Genomic DNA, 21,677 nt, shown 5'->3' on the forward strand with positions numbered 1-21,677 from the left:
TCAAAGGGATTCTTGACTATGGTATTACTTTTCACGAGGGACTTCTCCACTATCTCTTCAAGCCTTTTGTGACATAGATTGGGCAGGTAGCCCAGATGATCGACGCTCTACAACCGGTTATTGTTTATTCTTCGGTTCTAATCTCATCTCATGGAGTACCAAAAAGCAACCTATTGTTCCACGCTCCTCCACTGAGTTTGAATACAGAGCTCTTGCACACACCCTGCTGAATTATCTTGGGTTCAATCTCTTCTTAAGGATGTACATGTTTATTTATTCGCCCCTCCTATTGTTTGGTGTAATAATGTCGGGGCTATCTCTCTTGCTGCAAATCCGATCTTTCATGCAAGAACTAAACACATAGAAGTCGATTATCACTTTTTTTCGGGAAAGAGTTCTCAAACATCTTTTGAATGTTCGTTACATTTATACTGTTGACAACTTGGTTGATGTGTTCACTAAAGGCCTATCTGCACCTAGATTTCATCTTCTTCGGAACAAGTTGACTATTGGCCTTCCCCCTGTCAACTTGAGGGGGCATAATAACACACCTGCAAAATCAACCACAGAATCCTATCCTAGGATCCTTGATTCTCCAAATCTCAGCCTTAACAGAAAGTCTTCAGTTGATGTCAATCCTAAAGGATAAGAATCTGCTCCTCCTTTATTTCAAGAATAACAATATTTTAGGAGTTAACAAGTCAATGTAAGTCTGTAACAGATTTGCAACAAATCTATTTTATATCTCTATATATTTTATTGTAACTCTTATCACTCTGTGTGTTGCAATACAGTCCTTTTAGTAACCACGTACTATCCACCAGTTTCATAACTTGTGAAAGAGTGGGCTCTTACATCTGAAGCTTCGTGATCAGGTTTCCCATGCTTCAGTGTCGAAGGTGATCTCCCCTTCATAATGTAGCTGCCAAGCAGCAAAGAACTATAAGAATGGATACAATAAGATAAGTAGGGAATATAAAACCTGTACACTCCATGGCCTAGGAGTAATCTATGATAAACTAAAGAAGGCAAAATCTTACTATTCCAATGCAGATAAAGCCAAACCTGGGATCAACCGATACTCGAATGCCTGCAAAAACAAAACCACTAAAAGGTGAAAAGTAAAGCTGTAAAAAATAACTCTGAAGTAGCAGAATCTCACAAGGATTGTTGGGGAAGAAAAAAAGCGCTCATCCGATAGGTATATATGTCACCTCAAGATACGAGACAGACCTGTCCATTTAGAACAAATCTGATTGAAATTTCACGATGGGATGACTGCAGCCAACTTAAAAATCAAGAACCGCCCTAACAATTTAGAGTTGTGTCTACAGTCAGGAGCTAGCTCATGTTTCCATGTAGTCGGGACATGCATGGTATCTAAAGAAAGGAATTACTACTCAAGGGGCACACCTAATAACAATAAAACATAGAATAAATAGAGATCTAAAGTAACTGATAATGACCAAACAAGCCATACCCTGACAAAAAGACGAGGTCTCAAGAAGTCAGGAGCCTAACAAAACCATAGGTTACAAAAAAGACAATGGAAGTGACTATCCCTGACCACAAAGCATGGGCTCAAAACAGAAAGGTAGAGGGGAAATGTGACTTAACCCCACTCCTCAAGTAATAAAAGGGGGTAACAAACAAAGTTTAAGGTGTGGAATCGTTCATAATAAATCTAAAACTATGATGAATTGTTAACAGTGGATCTAACCCCACTTTTTTCAATACCAACTTGGCAAATCTCCTCCCTTCGGAAGAGAAATAAACATAAAAGAAAAAAATAAATAGAGAGATGGATTTGGTGAGGGTCGATCATAAATCGTCCTTATTTTGTTTTCAATTTGAGTGATCATCTATTGTAAGTTTAAAGGAGATCACTCAATGATCGCTTTCTTCATTGTCTTTGTTGAGTGTTGCGTTATCCGCCTCCACTTCCAGTTCGAAGTTTAGAACCAGGGGGGGCTACCCTTCTACAAAGGCAAAGAGAATTCTTTGGAGCTTATGTCCCTTTGCCATTTGTTGGGCCATATGGAAGGAACGTAATAGCAGGATTTTTTATGGGCAAGAGACGGATGCTAAGGATACTATCATCTTGATTTTGGTGTGGTTGTTCTATTGGAGCAAGGTCTATAAGGTGCTTAGAAGGACCACGTAGCTAAGTGGTAAGACCTTGGGAGGATGTTCTCAAGGTCTTAGGTTCAAATCCCTTAAACCCCTTCTAATACTTAAAAATAAAAAATAGCTTGCGCAGCAAAAAAGAAAAAGAAAAAGGTCTATAAGGTGCTTAGAGGGGTATTCTTTGAGGATTTCCTGGTGAGATGGGAAAAGGTTTGTAACCTAGAGGAGTAATTGTCCTTGGTTGGTTTTCTTTGTTCGTGTTGTGTTGTTGATTCCTTTTTTCGGGTTGGATAGATCATCTTCCTTTTTGTAAATCTTTTTCCTTGTGGATATATTTCTGTTTGCCAATCAAAAAAAGAATATATTGGATATCATTACTAACCGGATGGTAATTCCGAGCTCTATGGAGTTCTTCCCAAACCTATGACTTCTTTAAGTTGTCCCAATATCTTTTCATTCCAGAGCCTTCATGTAGTACACCGAATGCAGCTAGCATTCCTTTAAAAGATGGCCTACTTTATTAGATGCCAATCAAATTGAATTATATATATGATAGTACAAATATAAAGCTAAAGGTAATCACTTAGCAAAAAAAGAAAAAGAAAATACAACTAAAGGTAAACCAATAGGCACTATTACATCTAGCACACTTACAAGCGGTATGGACTCAATGTTCAATCGGTCTCATCTGTGACCCATTCGGATGATGACCATCTGATTTGTTGCAATTATTCGGATATCCAGAAAAGGCATCGCAATTATTCAGAAAGAAAAAAAATTCTAGACAAGAAAGAAAATCTTACAGTAGAGTAGGGAAAATAAAAATTCCCATTTTCTCATTTCTTGATACAGTCAATCTGAGGGGCATAGCTTTGGGTAAATGTCCATTCAAGGTGCATAAGCATATGTTCTCTAGGTTGTTTTGAGATTTTAAACTTCAATTTCTACCAAGTTTTAAAGATGGTGTTACTTCAGGTATCAAATGTGGTCTGAAAATCGATGAGATCACTTTGTGAGTAGCATTTGTTACATTACTGTTAAGAGTTAGATTAGGTTATTAAAGGTAGACTGTTATATTCGTTTCCTGTTTATATGCTTAAATCTATTTCTTTAAGAACTTCTAGGTATAGTTAAATTAGCACCCCGTAGAATCTTCTAAGGTTTTAGATTGCAGTGAGTGTTCAATTTGAATAATACATGTTTCCAATATAACACACACACTAACCAACCACTTAACATAACTAAGAAAAAGGTATAAACATTTGCATACAATAAACTACAAATTTTACTGGATATGGAATGGAGAAAAGAAAAGTAGAGGCAAAACAAATTTAAAAAAAACCTGTAAACAATCAACAGTGAAACATTGCCACACATTTATTTTATTATCTTTTATTTTTTATTGGTACAACTACATGTGTGATAAAACATACAATTTCATTATTAGATTGTATATTCTCATAAAGGTGCGTGATGTCCAAGTTACTGTGCTCAATAAGATAAATGAGTGATACCTGACTTCATTGCAGTATGCGTTCCCTTTATTTTTGGCACATTCAAGAAATCAGCTGAGCATCCAATAATTGCTCCTCCCGGGAACACTGGATGTGGAATAGACTGAAATTTAACTAGCATCATATTCATATTTGCATAACATGAAAATTATATATGAAGAAGATGATAAGAACATGAATCAAGAGGGGTAATGAGGACATGCTCCATCCATCATGTCACTACGTCATAATGCGCCAAAAACGACTGCCCCTATTGTCGCGAAAAGAGTCGTTATTAAAGGAGTGGTTTTTTAAAAACGACTGTCCAAGACAGTCGGAAAAAAACAACAGTAAACTAGGCATATAGCAACGAACCCCCCTCACATGTTGCTGAATAGTGGAGATACCCCTATATTTTGACATTGATGACCTAGACCCCAACTAACAACATGAAAAGAGTCAAATGCCCCTCATCTTCAACTTTCATAAATCTAACTATTTTCGGAACCACCTACTGTAAATTATCTATTTTTAGAAAGTAAAATCAAACAATTATGCAAATCTAACATTGTCAAACAATTAACAACCACTACCTTTTGTATATAAAGTCCTAGCGGGTGCTAATTAGCTACCACAGCATACGGCCACTAGCTTCCATATCAACCTAGTATTATATCTCTTGTAGTTGGAACTCTAGAATTGGCCCCCTTGAAATGTCTGTCCAAACTACCAACCAGAAGGTGCCACATCGTAGCTGGTGACGGTCCTACCATCTCTAGTAGTGACTTGGAAGGAGAAACTTTGCCCATTGAGGTATGAGTTACTCTGCCAATTTTGGCCCTAGTTCCTTGACATGGCTTGCCATCCTGTTTTAGATCCCTTGATAGATACTTTTACGACATCGCCTGATTTCCCACATTGGTGATCAAGATCAAGTTGAAGTAAGAGTGGCCTTTGATGGTGAACCTTATTCCTCCTTTCTTCACACAAGGGACCCTGCTAACACCAACAACAATTTTTATAAGTAACATGAACACATAAGTTTAATTGGTTAGAAAGAACTTGGTAACATTTTGTTGTTGTTGTTGTTACCTTTTAAAGGACACTGGAACAATCCCGGCTCGGTATTGTGCGATTTGCAAAAAGGCGGGTTCTGCCAAATCGAAGTACTGAAGGGGAGGATTACACCAGCCACCATTTTCATTAGCCAAAGCAAAATTAGGAGGATAAAAGTTTGTTGCGGTAACAATGATCGTCCTGAGGAGGCACCATCTAGGGTCATCGTTGCATCTCATTTCGTAACACGTTCCACAACTCAATCGATCATTGAATAGGGCAGTGTTGAGTGCTGTAGTGTTAGTTCCATACCCCTGGCTATACAAGTTACTATACCCACATGCTCCTCCTACAAGATCAGTAGCTCATTAGAAAATTTGTTATTAAATATTGAATTTTAAGTAATCGATAAAGATGAAACTTACCCATGGTGCCAGAAGCATCATTACCACCATAGAAGATGGCGTGACCGCCTTGCCAACCCTCATAATCGTCGTAAGTGACATGAAAACATAGGTTGAAGAGAAAGAGAAGAGGAATAACAAATAACCCTTGAATAGCCATTTCAAGCTCAAGAAAGGGGCAACAAACAAGGGAAGAATAAATCTGAAAGAGAGAGAGAGAGAGAGAGAGTTGGGGGTGGGTGGGTTTTGGTTTCGTTGGTAAAAGGCATGGGTGAGGGTTGTGCTTATATAGGAATATGTAAGCCAAGTTGGGTGAGGGATTAAGATGCCGCATTTTCTATGGAATTTGTATAAAGGAACTGAAGTTAGTGGTTCTCACGTATGAGGTGTTCAACGCCACAAAACAAGTGGAAGTAATTGCATGAGTCAAGTGCACATGCATATGTAGAAAATTGGATACCAACCGCTATGCATTGGGCCTACTCGCACATGCATGTCCCAATGGTATCCTATACATTTTTTACCATGCAGGCTTCCAACATCCTCTACATGTGGCTCATCCCTTGTTGAAGCCGGTCATGTCTGCCCTCAAATCATTGATGATCTCCCACTCTTGCTTCCAACATCCTCTGTTATACTTTATGCTTGGCCACATTGAACCCTCATTATCTAGGTTCAGCCAACACCTTGAAGATGGTTACACATTTGTGTACCCTAGGCTATGCAGAACTGCCACTTGGTCATTGTGATCATTTCGTCGAGAAAAGAAGATGTGAGGAAATCGAATAGCAGAATTGCATTTCTTTTCATTCTCTATAAATATTTTTTCAGGTAAAATTAGCCGCATTCTTCTCTTATTTCATTTTAGTATGACCATCTCTTTTTGTTTTTTTGGAGGCATAAGCATATTGTTACCCTTGTACTAGTACTACTACTACCACCTCCACCTCCATGATTACTAGTCGCTATTCTAGTCGCTATTGAGCGAAATTTATTAATTATTAGTTTTCATTCTTTCATCTATCATCCTGTTCATTTTATCTGTTCAAGGTATTCAGGTGAAGTTTTGAGGATGAATTCACATTAGTATTGGTTTTACCAATTCCATGGATTCTACTGATTTTTCTTCCATGGTTGTTAGTTGCTCCTTTCTGGATTGTTGTTTTTACTCATTGAATATGAACACTGTTTCATTGCATAGTGAACATTATCTTAATCAATGTTTAAATGCTATAGGGATAAGGTGCAACTGGTGATGATGATTTCCTCTCCAATAAACTTGTATTGGTTTCTTAGTAGATTTAATTTAAACAGATAAGCTTTTCAAAATAAATTTGGTGGAGACTTGAACTCAACCTTTATTTAGTTTTTGGTGGGAAATATATGGTGAGAATTTTGAAATTTTTAAAAAAGAAAAAAAGATTTTCTCTCTAAAGTTTAGAGTTAAGTCAATACCTTTAATTTTATGTAGAAGTTTATCTTATATTTTTATTTGTTCAACCGTGAGAATTAGAAATATTCACCTTCACACAAGTGCATTGTTGTGAATAGCTGAAGGACATTTTTCTATTTGATATGTATTACACCAATGGTTGACTTGGTGACCATTGTTGAGATGGATCAATTTTATCCGTCGATCTACTATTGTACGGGCACAAAGAGATATATTGACTTGGTTCTAATCGCTCATCCCCTGTTGAAGCCTGGCCATGTCTGCCTGACTCTGTGTGCTATTCATCTAAATGACTTGTGAATATAAAGAGCAAAACATTTTAACAAGGAGTATTTACATAACATGGTACTGTCAAAAAATAAAGATCTTATGACATTATAACTGATTCCAGATGGAAGGAGTCATAATTTAGAAAACAATCACTAAAATGAGCCAGATCCAACAAACAAACAAACAAAAACAAAAATTGGCAGGTTTACCTTATTCCGATGCTCCGAACATTACCCTTTGAAACTAGATCTTCCATAGCATGCTAGGTAGTTTCAAGGGATATGATTGTGTCTATGTCAAGCACACCGTCTTCATCAAGAGCACACACCTGCAGTTATGGGACATGCGAGAAAATTTATGCCAAATAACCTACAGAATAATAATTGTCTTGGATCAACTCTCAATCATCAGACCGATTGCAAACACAAAACAAAAGGATCTAAATCATGAACTAAATACTGAATGAGTGAAGCTACATTGGGGACCCAATATTTACCTTTCTAATTGTAACTATAATCCCGTTCCATTACGATTTAGTGTCAAATAGCATGAGCTGCAAAGATTAAGATCCTTCACTCAGAAACCCATTCAACTGATAGAGCATCATCAAGATCGATGGCTGTAGAAGGGTAAATAGTAACCGTGCAAAGACTTCTAAGATCTTTTCTTCTTTCCAATTCCTCCACAGGCAGTTCCCACGGAACATCTGGAAGGCAGGAAAATGATTCGAGAGAAAACTTGGTACTGCAAATTGTATTTTCAAATAAAATTGCAGCAATCTGTGAATTGATTTCTCCACCATGTCCAAAAATATGAATGACATGAGCTAATGATAGAAGATTTTCTTCCCTCCAATCATCAATTCGTGCAGTGACCAAGTCCATCTCAACTGTTGCATCAACCTCCAATATTTTCTTGATGCAATCTTGTAAGCTTCTCACGGAGACCCACATATTTGGAAATTTTGCATCATTGGGTGTCAATTGGATGAATTCCCAATTAGAAAATGAGGAATTCTTGTTTTTCTTGGTCTCCCCCTATGAGAAAGCCACTGTTTAACAACAACAGCACCACAACGATGAGACCCTTCAATGATACCTACAACCCTTCCAGTTGGTCGCTTGAATAGGACATAACCTACATTTAAAAAATCTGATGGCACATATCTTCTTTATTGAACTTGGAACTTCATTATTCTCATGGACATAACCTACATTTGAAAAATCTGAGACAAATGGACAATGTCCATTACACTTAATAGTCATGAACAAGTTTTTCCTTCTCTTTGCCTTCATCATCAATCACTTCAACAACTTTAGGGAGCATGTTAGAATCATCAATTGGAGCAGAATTGTTAATATGACCAGCTGACCCTTTCAACCTGGCCCACAATGCAACAGGATCCAATTTAATTGCTACAATGTCTCTTTCTACCTGCATAAAGCAGGGAGCAACCTTTGTTATCATATATAGAAGTTAAACTGCTTTTCACACCAAAGATGGGAAGAAATTGCAATCAGGTAGAAAACAATACAGCAAAACATGGTTAGACAAATCGCTGTGGTTCCAAGAAACAATCAGAGATAAGAGACTAAGTTGGGCTAAGAAATAACTTTAACACGGAATGATTTTTATAGTGAGCCGGATAAAATAAAATAAAAAATACAAAAACATATCCAGAATGTAGACATGAATTTAACTAACCCATTGTTAATTACATCTCGTATCAGACTATATATCTTCAAGATGTGTCTGGATCGAGATTAATGACCAGTAAGTTTTAGTGAAATATGACATTCCTTTGATCCCCATAAACAAGAAGATTTAGTGTCAAAAAAAATTCTAGCACATTTTTTTAAACATAATATGTTAAAAGCAATTACAGTGCATATTCCAACTGTCAATAGCATCTACTTAAACATGTATTCATGCACAACGAGTGATTAAAAAAATAATAATAATAACAAGAGAGTATCTTCGGATTTGAGGTATAAGTGATTAAAAGAATGCCTTCCCATGTCATAGCTTGGTCTCCCAACGAGTGGAAAAGTCTATATGGGATCTGGTTATTGAGAGATCTGAAAGGAGACTAGCATAATGAAAGAAAAGGCAATTGCTACTAACTCAAGATGTGTGTTAAAACTACTTTCCTAATCCCTGGTTCCATTGCCAACCACAAAGTTGTTCTCAATTAAAGCATCCCAGTGGCCCTAAGTTTGTAGAACATGGATATGATTATCTCTTAAAGTGAGTGCCCATACCCTTCGAAGACACGCAGATTTCTCTCTTCATTAATATTCCAACACATGGTAAAAGGAATTATGACCCACATAATCCTTTTCAAATTAGAGAATGAGAAACCTAGACGTTACTAACCCTCAAAACTGATCTAGGCAAATCATGCCATGAAAAATAAAACATGTATTTTTTAATTTTTCACATTCTTTCACCTAAAGAAATACTCTTTGAAGATCCTATAGAGTTGAGAAAGAGTGAGGTATTTGAACCTAAATTGGAATGTGTCTTCATGTTGAATGTCATTAATAAAGTGTATGCGATAAAGCATGCACTAAGAGTACCTGTTGTTTGGACAGGAGATGAGAATTGTAACAAAAGAAAAAACAATGGCTTTTCGAAAAGCACAACCACTAATCCATGAATGCAGGAACATAGGCCGAAAGCGATACGGGGCGTATTCCACTGGGGGAACTTGACAAGATAGGAAAATGAAGGCTCGTTTCAATAGTCATAATGAATTCTAACTTTTTTTTCTAGGTGAGTTATTTAGTGACAAGCCCAGCCCGAAAGAGCCATTGAAGATTGAAGCAGAACACAAATATAAATTGAGTAAAAATCCATAATTTCATTTTTATTTCTTTTTATTTCTTCCAAATCTAGAAAATGAAGAAAAAGTAAAAGCAAAAAATCTATATTTAACTAGATTATTAACCTCAAAGAAAATCAGTTCAAAGTTTTCCCTTGATACTAATAAGCATATGGAGTTCAATTCAACACTACCTCAGAGATTAATGTAGAAATAATGTTGAACCATCACTCAGAGAGCTGTCTTACCTCCAAATAGTATTTGGAAGCTCATCCTGTTTAGCTTCAGGAAGCATGGCAATATCATATGAAACAATGTTCCCATAGAATATCTTTTCCAAATACTTCATCCATCTACTCAACAGTAAATTAACCTATGCTTTAATGTTGAAAAGAAAACACACCGTAAATTAGATCAGACGTGTTATTGTTATTATTTTTCATTTTGACCAAATTCAAAAACACAAAACAGTTTGCTTGAAGACAATCAATTAAAAAGTTACAGAAGACACAAGAAACAACGTTATAATAAAAAGTTAAAGCTATTTTGATTACAAGTCAAATATTTTGCATTGGTGGATGTCCTTAAATATTCTCTAAGAGTTCATTTACCCTAGGTTCATCGAGTTTAACCAAAACTACTGCAAATCTAAAATAGGGAAAATTTAAAGAAGCAAACAAAAAACATTTTAAAAACCTTGAATTATAAGAGTAAAACAGTGATCAAAACCCTAAAAACTAGCAAGAAATTGAGAAATCTCTTTGAAAGACTCTCATTGAAGGTATTTAAGGATATTTAAATAGAGTAAATAAGGTTTCATCAAGAATCAATTACTAGGAACTTTTTCTGCTGAGAATCTCCTCGAAATATCCTTATAGAGAATCCTCCGCAAAAGATCTTTTGCCGACGAAGACACAGAATGAAAGATTGGAGTTGGAAACCGAAGATGTGCATGGAGAACAGCCTCAAATATCTATCCCTCAGATTCGCCTCAAATATCTCTCCAGCATATCCGTTTGGAGATGCGATCATAGAGATCGAACGACTCACAGAACTCGATAACCATATGGAGATAATCCTCGTCTTCGTAAACGTTAATGATATGAACACTGTTAAGGTTTCCACTTACGAGATTCATAATAAGACTCCATTAATTTGAGAGCGAGAGACTGAGAGTGTGATCGAGAGATTTGAGTGCGAGCGAGGGAGAGAGATTTGATTTGGTGGTGTTGATGTAAATTAATAAAGTAGAAACGACAATTAATCGACCGCTAAAAACTGTCGCAATTAACAACAGTCTTTAGCAGTCGTTTTTAGTGCAAGTGTGGTGTTGTGAAAACCGCAATTTGACGTAGTATGTGCCATCTACATGGCTGCATAGGACAAAGACCAACATAGTTGGTGAACCTATACACACAATCTATTGACCGTGTTATTGATCGTTGCCATCTTACATTTACAATCGACTGAAATGCATCAAATCAGATGGTTAGGGTCACATAATAGAAATGACTGTCTTCTAGATGGGCGAAGCCACATAGGGACTAGTGGGGGCTATAGCCCCTACTCAACTTCTTGAATTTAATAATAACTGGTGATTAAACCCCAAACTGATTGATATTAAAGATATCATTTATGTAAATTTTTTTTTATTAGGTAAATTTTCATAAGTTCGTTTTTTAAAGGAGATGCCATTGAAATTTTGGTAAATTTTATATTATTTATGTTCTATTTTATTATTTATTATTTATTTTAAAATAATTATATATTAAATATTAATATTTTATTATATTTATAAGATGATTCTGTTAATTAAAATTCATTTTATGACGATCTGATGTTTTATTATATAATAAATTATCAGATTCTAGTAAACAACATAACACTTCTGCACTGTTATATCAAATAATTTTTTCTCAATTGCAATTTTTTACAACGGTAAAATCAAATTTTTTTAACACTATAGTCCAGTTGTAGAAGCTACCAGTTTTATTATAGGGCCCAAGTAACCTTAAAATATATTTTCTTTTAACATTATTTTTAAAGTTTGGTCCGTCCTACATAAGGGTGAACATTGGATTGGGTAAATCCGAGATCCGAACCAATCCGAAGCTTTTGGATTGGATTGGCTGGGATTAAACACACCCACGGTTCGGGTACGAATCGAAGAAAAAAATTCGGTTAATTTGGTTTGGTTCCGGATTAGGATATAATAGAACCGAACCAATCCGAAAACCGAACCAATTATATATATATATATAATTATTTAAAAATATAAATTTTGATTTTTTTATTTCTTTCATCTTCTTCCTGTTCAAAGAATTCTGAAAACAGAGCCACCGTCGTTCTCAATCTCAGTCGTCTCTCTCACTCACCTCACCTCACCGCCTCGCCAACTCATCGAAAAATGAAGACTGAACTCTCTCTCTCTCTCTAATTAAAAAAGCTTCGATAAATCTCTGAGCTATCGATCTCTCAGGCGCCTTCGTACAAACAGCACCTCTCTCTCTCTCTCTCTGTCAAATATGATGAACAAAATCGTTAAGAAGAAGCCTTCAAACGCAAAGAGAATCAGAAAAAACACTAAATTTTCTCTAGAAATTTACGATTCTAAGAGGTGATGTAAGATCGATGAGGAAATCATTAGCGAGGATGATGAAGAAACTAGAATTTATCTATCCAATGGAGGAGAAGCTGAAGAAGAAGAGGAATCAGAATTTACAGTCGAAATTGTTGGCGAGAAGAAACATAGAGTAGCCAAGACGTATTTGGAGAAATATAGAGAGATGGCTAAGAGAGAGGAACTGGAAGAAGATGATGATGATGAGAAGATTGGTAGGCGCGATTCATAATTTTTCAATAAGAAATCCAATTTCTTTGAACAAGCATCAATTTACATTATTTATAGGTCCCAACTCCATTAACCTGAATTTAGCAATTTCCTACCATTAAATTTCTCCCCATGATCATCTTTCGATATTAATAATTTGTAGTTATCCTCTTATAAGATTTGCACCATCTATTATGTACTTCATCGCTTTCCGAAGATGATGATGATAGCAGCACATCTCGTTGGGCTTCCCCAGGCATCACATACGAAGTGTTGTGCCTAAATGCCGTTAAGCTCAGGGTACCACTTCTTTCCCATGCCAAACCATTAGTCACAAATGGGGAAATTATCCACCTCCATTAAACACAGGTCTTTAAGAGACATGTGTCCAGCTAAGGCACATTGTATACTTTTGTTCATTCAACTACCCTCTCTCAAGATGCAGAAGATATCATGTTTTTCAACACATTGATTTCTAAATCGTCTCCATGACGAGGCTTTATTTTCATGGCTGAATGCCTTCAATGTGGTGACATTTTCGCTTCCTATCCATTCTTCTCAATAAATAGATGAGTCAATACCTAACTTCTCTATTCTTTACATCACCATACTCATTCTTTCTTCTTCTTATCCGATTTCTCAGAGTTCTCTTTTGCCACTCTAGTTCTTTGTCCTCAGATAACTAACTTTTTGTAATTGTTATTTCCCTTTGCTATGAGCCACAATAAACTAGAAATGCTTACGATGAAGTACCATAGTCCAATTGGAATAAATATCTGGTAGGCCTTTAGCCAATTGGTATGTGGGCAAACAAATTCTATGGTGGCCAATTAAATAATGGTTTGTCCTTTCCAACCCATCCTTTATCAGGGAGCTTTTTGGTCATTACAACCATGTTTCTAGACAAAAGGCTGGTAATTCTATAGATATGCCAACAAAATTATCGAAATGAACCAGTTAGGAGTGAACATGACGTAGGACATGATGCCTAACTAAACGGATGATTAGAGATCCAGATAAGATTACTGAAAAGCAATTGAAAACATAAATTGACCCTGATTCACCTAAAAACACAAGAATATCAAATGAATAATTATATTAAAATTTCCAAGGCACTCACAATCCCACAAACAAAATCCTTCAAATAGGAAGAAGAGAGATGCCAATGGAAGATTGGACCTCCATTCGATTAGGATTCAATTTTAATCCAAGTGTATCTCTTGGGGCCAACTATTAGGAAAATTTAGGTGTGCGGATTGCAATTTTTAGTTGGTTTAATGGACCCTAGATAGGGTTTGGTAGGGTTAAAAAGGTGTAGGTTGGCCTATGGTTAGGTGTAGAATAGCTTAGGGTAAGATTTTGGGCCGGTTGGGGTTTAGAAGACTGCAACACTAAATCTAATTGCAATATGGTTCTGTTATTGAGGTCAGGCAGCAACGAGGAGAGTATAAAAGGGTTCAACAACACAGTAGATGGATCGAATCTGATTTGGCAGCACAATAGATGGACCTGGTTTAGGTCTGGCAACAATAGGGTGAGTCTGGTTCAGTCTGGCAACACTAGGAACTGTTGGGGTGGTCTGGATTTGTGATTGTGTAGGGACAGCAGCAAGGAATTTAGATGTGGGGATTGATTGGCTATTAGGTTCAGCAGTTTGTGGTGGTAAAAACAAAACTAGAAAATGAAGGAGGTGAAGAGGAAGAGGAAGAGGAAGAGAATAATATGAATTGAACTTACCTTGGCTTCACACCAAGAACAAGTGATGGTTTCACACCATGTAACCCCACAAGAGTCTTTACAATCAATATTTATATGTTTTCTAAAACCCTAGGACTAATCTCTACCATTAAAACTAATCTATGGCCAAAATTAAAGCATAACATGATTAAAAAAATAAATTATTTAATTAAAACTCCCTACAACTAATAAAAATTAGTTCTAAGCCACTAAAACTATCATAATAGTAAATAAACCTATAGCTGGAAAATAAATAACAAAAATATCGCTAGCTGAAAAATAATAAAATAATACCTAAATGCCTAAAACCGGCCCATGGACCTGATGTCCCTGTTAAAACATCTCTTGCCAAGACATTGGAACGCAGTACATTCTTAAATTACGTCAGAAGACCTGAGCATTTCTTCTATCCCTTCACTCCAGCCAAGACACCTTTGTCACATGCCTTCCTAATTCTGATAACACCTAGTTTAAAGACCCATTTATTGTTTTCGGGGACTGGGAACTTGGTTTTCGTCCTAAGTGTTTTGGCCCTGCTGTCCAAAGAGATTTCAATGGTAAATAATTTTCTTTTCAACAATTGATTTACTTTCAATTGCCACTTTTTTACTATGACGTTAATTTTGATCCTTTTTTCACAGCTATCAACAATACTGCAACCACTTCCGTAGCTCCGGTTGAGAAACGCTCTCCTGTCACTCACAAGAAACATCCTTCCACACTCTTGAAACTACTAAACCCTCCAGTACCCATAGCAACATCACACCTCCTGCAACCAAGATGACATAAACCTAAACAATTTCAACATGGCCCCATCCATCCTGTTTGCCATCTCATCAAGCCCGTGGGTCGAGTTAGGAATCTAATTGCCCTCCCGAAAGGGCTAGGCATCTAATACCTCCCCAACTTGTCACTACAGGGATGGCCAGCTCATTTCCATCCAAGCTGCCCTCACGACATACATAAGGTGCATATAAATGAGACATCCAAGCCCATAGTGAACTCAAAGAATTGATGATGCTACAAATTGTCAAACATTGAAAGGCCCTATGCCTTTTAGAAATTCTATAAAGAATGAGGAGAATCATCAATCACTGAATAGTACCTAGATTACCAATTCAACAGAAATATAGTCTAGTTGAACAATACATTTGCTCATTTTCTCAAAAGGTGGTATCAATAATTCCAATTTCCACATTATCTTTCACTATCCTCCAATTAATAAGAAGACCCATAAACCACAAAGACCAAAGATCTTCTAGGTCAGAGGCCTACCAAAATAATATCAAATTTAAGAAGATAGCTTGTTTCCACACGAATAATTTCTTTGTTAGTGGCAATGTGTCATGTTAAGAAACTATGAATAGAAAATACATCTTGATTTTCAAAATCCACGTATCATATTTCTCTAGGTTAAACATAAAGAGGAAAAGGAAGATGTTGTCCCTAAAAAATAGTTTTCCATTCAACATAATTCACCACGCATATGATTTCAGAAATATGAACGAAATTTAAGCACACCTGAACTGAGGGTTACGCTTTAAAACCCGTAAATTATCAATTCTTTATTTAAAGTTAAAGCAACCAATAGAAATATAGATCTACGGCCATTCTGCCAAACGAATCATAAGAGCTACAAGAAAATGACTGAAAATAGCTGAAGCTCAAATGTATAACATTATAAGCAAATTAAATAATGTGTTCAGTACAAAACCATTATGGGAGTAGGCAATGTGGCAGCTAAAAAAAAACGTATGCAGGATATGTCAATATAGAAGTGTATCGTTTGGCAGTCATGGTTAAATTGGCAATGCCTTGTCCAATAAGACCACACAAAAAGTAATGTAAAATCATTATTAAAAAAAATAAAGGTAAATAGATGGGTTCATGGTCTATGTACTCGGACCAGTAAAACATCTGAGGTCCGATTTGTAGGCCTAGTTAGAAAATTAGCTTCTTGGTTTGCTAATTTGATTCATTCATCGGTTTTGAGTTTCGTCTGTATGTATATATATAATTCAGGATGAGTTTAATGTTAAAAAAATTCTAGCTTTGCTTTTCTTTTTCTTATATAATAACCACAGATGAAGTTGAAAGATTAGAAGGTATAATGCAGGTGCCAACTAACTGGTAAAGCAAAAGAAATCAAAATCCAAACTAAACAAATTAATCTTGCTGATCAAATGTGGGAATCCCTCTAGCCGTGTATTCGAAACTGGGTGACCGCTTGACTTACCTTATTTCATGTTGAGAAACTTCCATGGTGTTGGGGTATGCAATCATTTAAATTAATCCATATCCCAAAAGGGATGTGGGATATCATACGGTATCGGAAAAAAAAAAAAGTGTTACGATGTATCTTCGCTATTTGTAATGGTGACTTATGGTAGGTTTTTCATTAATCCTCAAGAGAAGACCATGGTTAACGATCATTTGAACTTTGAAAATCTCAACTATTCACCAATTGAGAATATATGGAGTTACGTATCATGTAAAGAAGGGAAAATTACTTATAGGACCCTTGTGGAAGGGTTTCTTTCTAAATATCCCCTACGTCGCCAACAGTTACTTTAGTAAACTTTTTCCCTGACATTTAGTAAACTTTTAGTTTCTAAATGGTCCCTAGACCTCATCTCTCACATTTGTCACGATTAAATGCACTAAAAGTTCGAACTCATCATTTTCATCCAAAAATTGGATTTTTGACATTTCAATCGAGTTTCAGAGATTTCATTCTATCAGAAAGGATTTAAGAAAAGAAGAAAAAGATATTTTCAACTATTTTGAAGATGTACGTAAAAAATAAGGGTTTTTTCACTTCCTTTTTTTTCTTAGTTTTTGAATGAAAATCGATCAAGAATATGGTTCTTTTGAGTTGAAATCATTTAAACAAGTCGTTATATCAAGTTTTTAGTTGATCTTTTCATGTATTTTTGTGGGAAAAAATTCAAAAATAAAAAACTGGTGGGTTTTACTAGTGTTGAGTTCACTTTTTATTTTAAAAAGTGGTGAACTCAACAGTAATTAAAATGTGCCAAGTTCAACAGTAAATAAAAAGTGGTCAGTTCAACAGTAAATAAAAAGTGGTCATCACTCGACACTAAATAAAAAAGTGTCTAATTCAACAATAAAATTTTTGAACTCGATAATACAAACAAAGGACTATTAAGATGTCCTGTCAAGCTACCCTTCCGCAAGGATCCTTTAAGTAATTTTCCAAAAGAAGATGTTTTTTTGACTCTTGGAAGCAGGAGCTTGTGGGGAATATTTGGTGTGTCCCTGTGTTTCAAAGGATGCATCCCTTGATCTTGACTTAAATACCCTAACCTTCAACCATTAGTCTTCCTTGCAAAAAAAACATAAGATCCCAACCATGTAAAAAATTAAATTTATTATTATAAAATCCTTAAGGTGTGTGATTAGGTTACGTATAAATCTCAACTGTTGAATATCATGTTCACACAGTCGAGGATCGAGATCTCCTATGTTTGAGTTCGTACGTGTTACGTGTGTATAAAATTCTTCTAAAACACATTTTTTTAATAAGTATAATTTTAAAATAGGAGGATGAGATGAATCCCTTTTTTAAGTACAAGAAGCTAAACAATGAAAAAAAAAGCAAATAAAATACAAGGACTACTAAGCACATAAACAAAGAGTATATATAGTTCATCCCATATGAAAAGAAGGTCTGCGAAGAACATTCATTTAAAATCCTTAATTTTCACCAGCAAAATAACTAGTACAAAATCACATTATAAGAAGAAATCTCTTTCCCTTGACCCTGTTTGGATTGAGAGAAGAGAAAGTAACTTTCTTTTTGATTTGAGGGAAGAACAAAAATTGGCATTTTTCTCCCACTTTCCCTTCTCTCTTCACTTACATTGTGTTTGAATCGAGAGAAATAGAGAGAAGAGAAGAGAAAATAAATGAATTTCTCTCTATTTCTCTTCTTTGGATTGTTAATTGAGAAGAGAAGAGAGAAAAAAGGTGAGAGAGGAAAGAAATTCTTTAAAAATATTTCATAATTCTAACTTCGTCCCCAGATCTTTTTAAAGATATTTTAAGATTCCAAAGTTGTCCCAAGTTCTCTCCTGTCAATCAAACATGTTGGAGAGATTGAGATTCTCTTCTCTCCACTTCTCTCAATCTTCAAATATAACCTCAAAACAAGAGAAATGGAGAGAAAAATGATTCATTTCTCCTCTCATATAAAACAGCAAAGAACTATAAGAGTGGATACAATAAAGATAAGTAGGGAATATAAAACCTATACACTCCATGGCCTAAGAGTAATCTATGATAAACTAAAGAAGGCAAAATCTTACTGTTCCAATGTAGATAAAGCCAAACCTGGGATCAACCCATACTCGAATGTAGGCAAAAAAAAAACCACTAAAAGGTGAAAAATAAAGCTGTAAAAAATAACTCCGAAGTAGTAGAATCTCACAAGGATTGTTGGGGAAGAAAAAGAGCACTTATTCGATAGGTATACATGTTACCTCAAGATACGAGAAAGACCTGTCCATTTAGAACAAATCTGATTGAAATTTCAAGATGGGATGACTGCAGCCAACTTAAAAATCAAGAACCGCCCTAACAATTCAGAGTTGTGTCTATAGTCAGGAGCTAGCTCCTGTTTCCATGTAGTCAGGATATGCGCGGTATCTAAAGAAAGGAATTACTACTCAAGGGGCACACCTAATAACAATAAAACATAGAATAAATAGAGATCTAATGAAATTGATAATGACCAAACAAACCATACCTTGACAAAAAGACGGGGTCTCAAGAGGTCAGGAGCCTAACAAAACCATAGGTCACGAAAAAGACAATGGAAGTGACTATCCCTGACCACAAAGCATGGGCTCAAAACAGAAAGGTAGAAGGGAAATGTGACTTAACCCCACTCCTCAAGTAATAAAAGGGGACAACAAACAAAGTTTAAGGTGTGGAATCTTTCATAATAAATCTAAAACTATGATGAATTGTTAACCGTGGATCTAACCCCACTTTTTTCAATACCAACTTGGCAAATCTCCCCCCTTCGGAAGAGAAATGAACATAAAAGAAAAAAATAAATAGAGAGATGGATTTGGTGAGGGTCAATCGATCCGTGATCCTCTTATATTCATAGTTGTCCCTTCAAGAGTGGTAAAAATGATAATTTTGAGAAAAGGATAAAGAGAATATATTGAATATCTTCAAATCACATCTTTCTTCATTGCAACTTTGCTAAACATATTTGGGATTTTTTCTTATCCCTGTTTGGGATTGTTGGATGCCTTCCTCGCTCGGTAAAAAACTTGTTTGAAGTTTAGAACCAGGGGGGTACTACCCTTCTGCAAAGGCAAAGAGAATTCTTTGGAGCTTATGTCCCTTTGCCATTTGTTGGGCCATATGGAAGGAACGTAATAGCAGGATTTTTTATGGGAAAGAGACGGATACTAAGGACACTATCATCTTGATTTTGGTGTGGTTGTTCTATTGGAGCAAGGTCTATAATGTGCTTAGAAGGACCACTTAGCTAAGTGGTAAGACCTTGGGAGGATGTTCTCAAGGTCTTAGGTTCAAACCCCTTAAACCCCTTCTTATACTTAAAAACAAAAAATAGCTTGCGAAGCAAAACAGAAAAAGAAAAAGGTCTATAAGGTGCTTAAAGGGGTATTCTTTGAGGATTTCCTGGTGAGATGGGAAAAGGTTTGTAACCTAGAGGAGTAATTGTCCTTGGTTGGTTTTCTTTGTTCGTGTTGTGTTGTTGATTCCTTTTTTCGAGTTGGATAGATCATCCTCCTTTTTGTAAATCTTTTTCCTTGTGGATATATTTCTGTTTGCCTATCAAAAAAAGAATATTTTGGATATCATTACTAATCGGACAATAATTCCAAGCTCTATGGAGTTCTTCCCAGACCCATGACTTCTTTAAGCTGTCCCAATATCTTTCCATTCCAGAGCCTTCATGTAGTACACCAAATGCAACTTCTGCAGCTAGCATTCCTGTAAAAGATGGCCTACTTTATTAGATGCCAATCAAATTGAATTATATATATGATAGTACAGATATAAAGCTAAAGGTAATCACTTAGCAAAAAAAGAAAAAGAAAATACAGCTAAAGGTAAACCCATAGGCACTGTTACATCTAGCACACTTACAAGGCGTCTGGACTCAATGTTCAATCGGTCTCATCTGTGACCCATTCGGATGATGACCAATCTGATTTGTTGCAGTTATTCGAATATCCAGAAAAGGCATCACAGTTATTTAGAAAGAAAAAAAAATTCTAGATAAGAAGAAAATCTTACAATAGAGTAGGGAAAATAAAAATTCTCATTTTCTCATTTCTTGATACAGTCAGTCTGAAGGGCATAGCTTTGGGTAAATGTCCATTCAAGGTTCATAAGCATATGTTCTCTAGGTTCTTTTGAGATTTTCAACTTCAATTTCTACCAAGTTTTAAAGATGGTGTTGCTTCAGGTATCAAATGTGGTCTGAAAATCATTGAGATCACTTTGGGAGTAGCATTTGTTACATTACTGTTAAGAGTTAGATTAGGTTATTAAAGATAGACTGTTATATTCGTTTCCTATTTATATACTTAAATCTATTTCTTTAAGAATGTATAGATATAGTTAAATTAGCACCCCGTAGAATCTTCTAAGGTTTTAGCTTGTAGTAAGTGTTCAACTTGAATAATACCTGTTTGCAATATAGCACACACACACTAACCAACCACTTAACATAACTAAGAAAATGATACAAACATTTGCATACAATAAGCTACAAATTTTACTCGACATGGAATGGAAAAAAGAAAAATAGAGGCAAAAAAAATTTAAGAAAAACCAGTAAACATTCAAAAGTGAAACATTGCCACGCATTTATTTTATTATCTTTTCTTTTTTATTGGTAAAACTACATGTGTGATAAAACATACAATTTCATTATTAGATTGTATATCATAAAGGCGTGTGATGTCCAAGTTTCTGTGCTCAATAAGATAAATGAGTGATACCTGACTTCATTGTAGTATGTGTTCCCTTTATTTTCGGCACATTCAAGAAATCAGCTTAGCATCCAATAATTGCTTCTCCCGAGAACACTGGATGTGGAATAGACTGAAATTTAACTAGCATCATATTCGTACTTGCATAACATGAAAACTATATATGAAGAAGATGATAAGAACATGAATCAAGAGGGGTAATGAGGACACGCTTCATCCATCATGTCACTATGTCATAATGCGCCAAAAACGACTGCCCCTATAGTCGTGAAAAGAGTCATTATAAAAGGAGTGGTTTTTTAAAAACTACAGTCCAAGACAGTCGGAAAAAAATGACAATAAACTAGGCATATAGTGACGGTCAACGACCGTCACTATAGCGTATTTAAAAAAAAAAAAAATTATTTTACACTTCCCCCCCTCACATGTTGCTAAATATTGGAGATACCCCCATATTTTGACATTGATGACCTAGACCC

General features: G+C 35.7%; 1 long non-coding RNA gene and 1 pseudogene across 2 annotated transcripts; both read right to left on the reverse strand.

Annotated features, from left to right (window-relative positions):
* Window positions 1-389: 389 nt before the first annotated feature.
* On the reverse strand, window positions 390-3,612 carry LOC147388070 (uncharacterized). The gene is made up of 3 exons (XR_015171193.1): window positions 2,510-3,612; window positions 1,041-1,090; window positions 390-922 (listed from the first exon to the last, which is right to left on the reverse strand). It is a non-coding gene; the product is annotated as an uncharacterized LOC147388070 (long non-coding RNA).
* Window positions 3,613-4,213: 601 nt separating this feature from the next.
* On the reverse strand, window positions 4,214-14,248 carry LOC147388071 (expansin-A8-like; annotated as a pseudogene). The gene is made up of 5 exons (XR_015171192.1): window positions 14,195-14,248; window positions 7,300-8,237; window positions 5,102-7,131; window positions 4,713-5,025; window positions 4,214-4,616 (listed from the first exon to the last, which is right to left on the reverse strand). The product of XR_015171192.1 is annotated as an expansin-A8-like (transcript).
* Between the last annotated feature and the right edge of the window lie 7,429 nt (window positions 14,249-21,677).

This window comes from Akebia trifoliata, chromosome 13 (assembly GCF_017979445.1).
Source record: "Akebia trifoliata isolate Shusen 1 chromosome 13, ASM1797944v1, whole genome shotgun sequence".
Taxonomy (NCBI): domain Eukaryota; kingdom Viridiplantae; phylum Streptophyta; class Magnoliopsida; order Ranunculales; family Lardizabalaceae; genus Akebia; species Akebia trifoliata.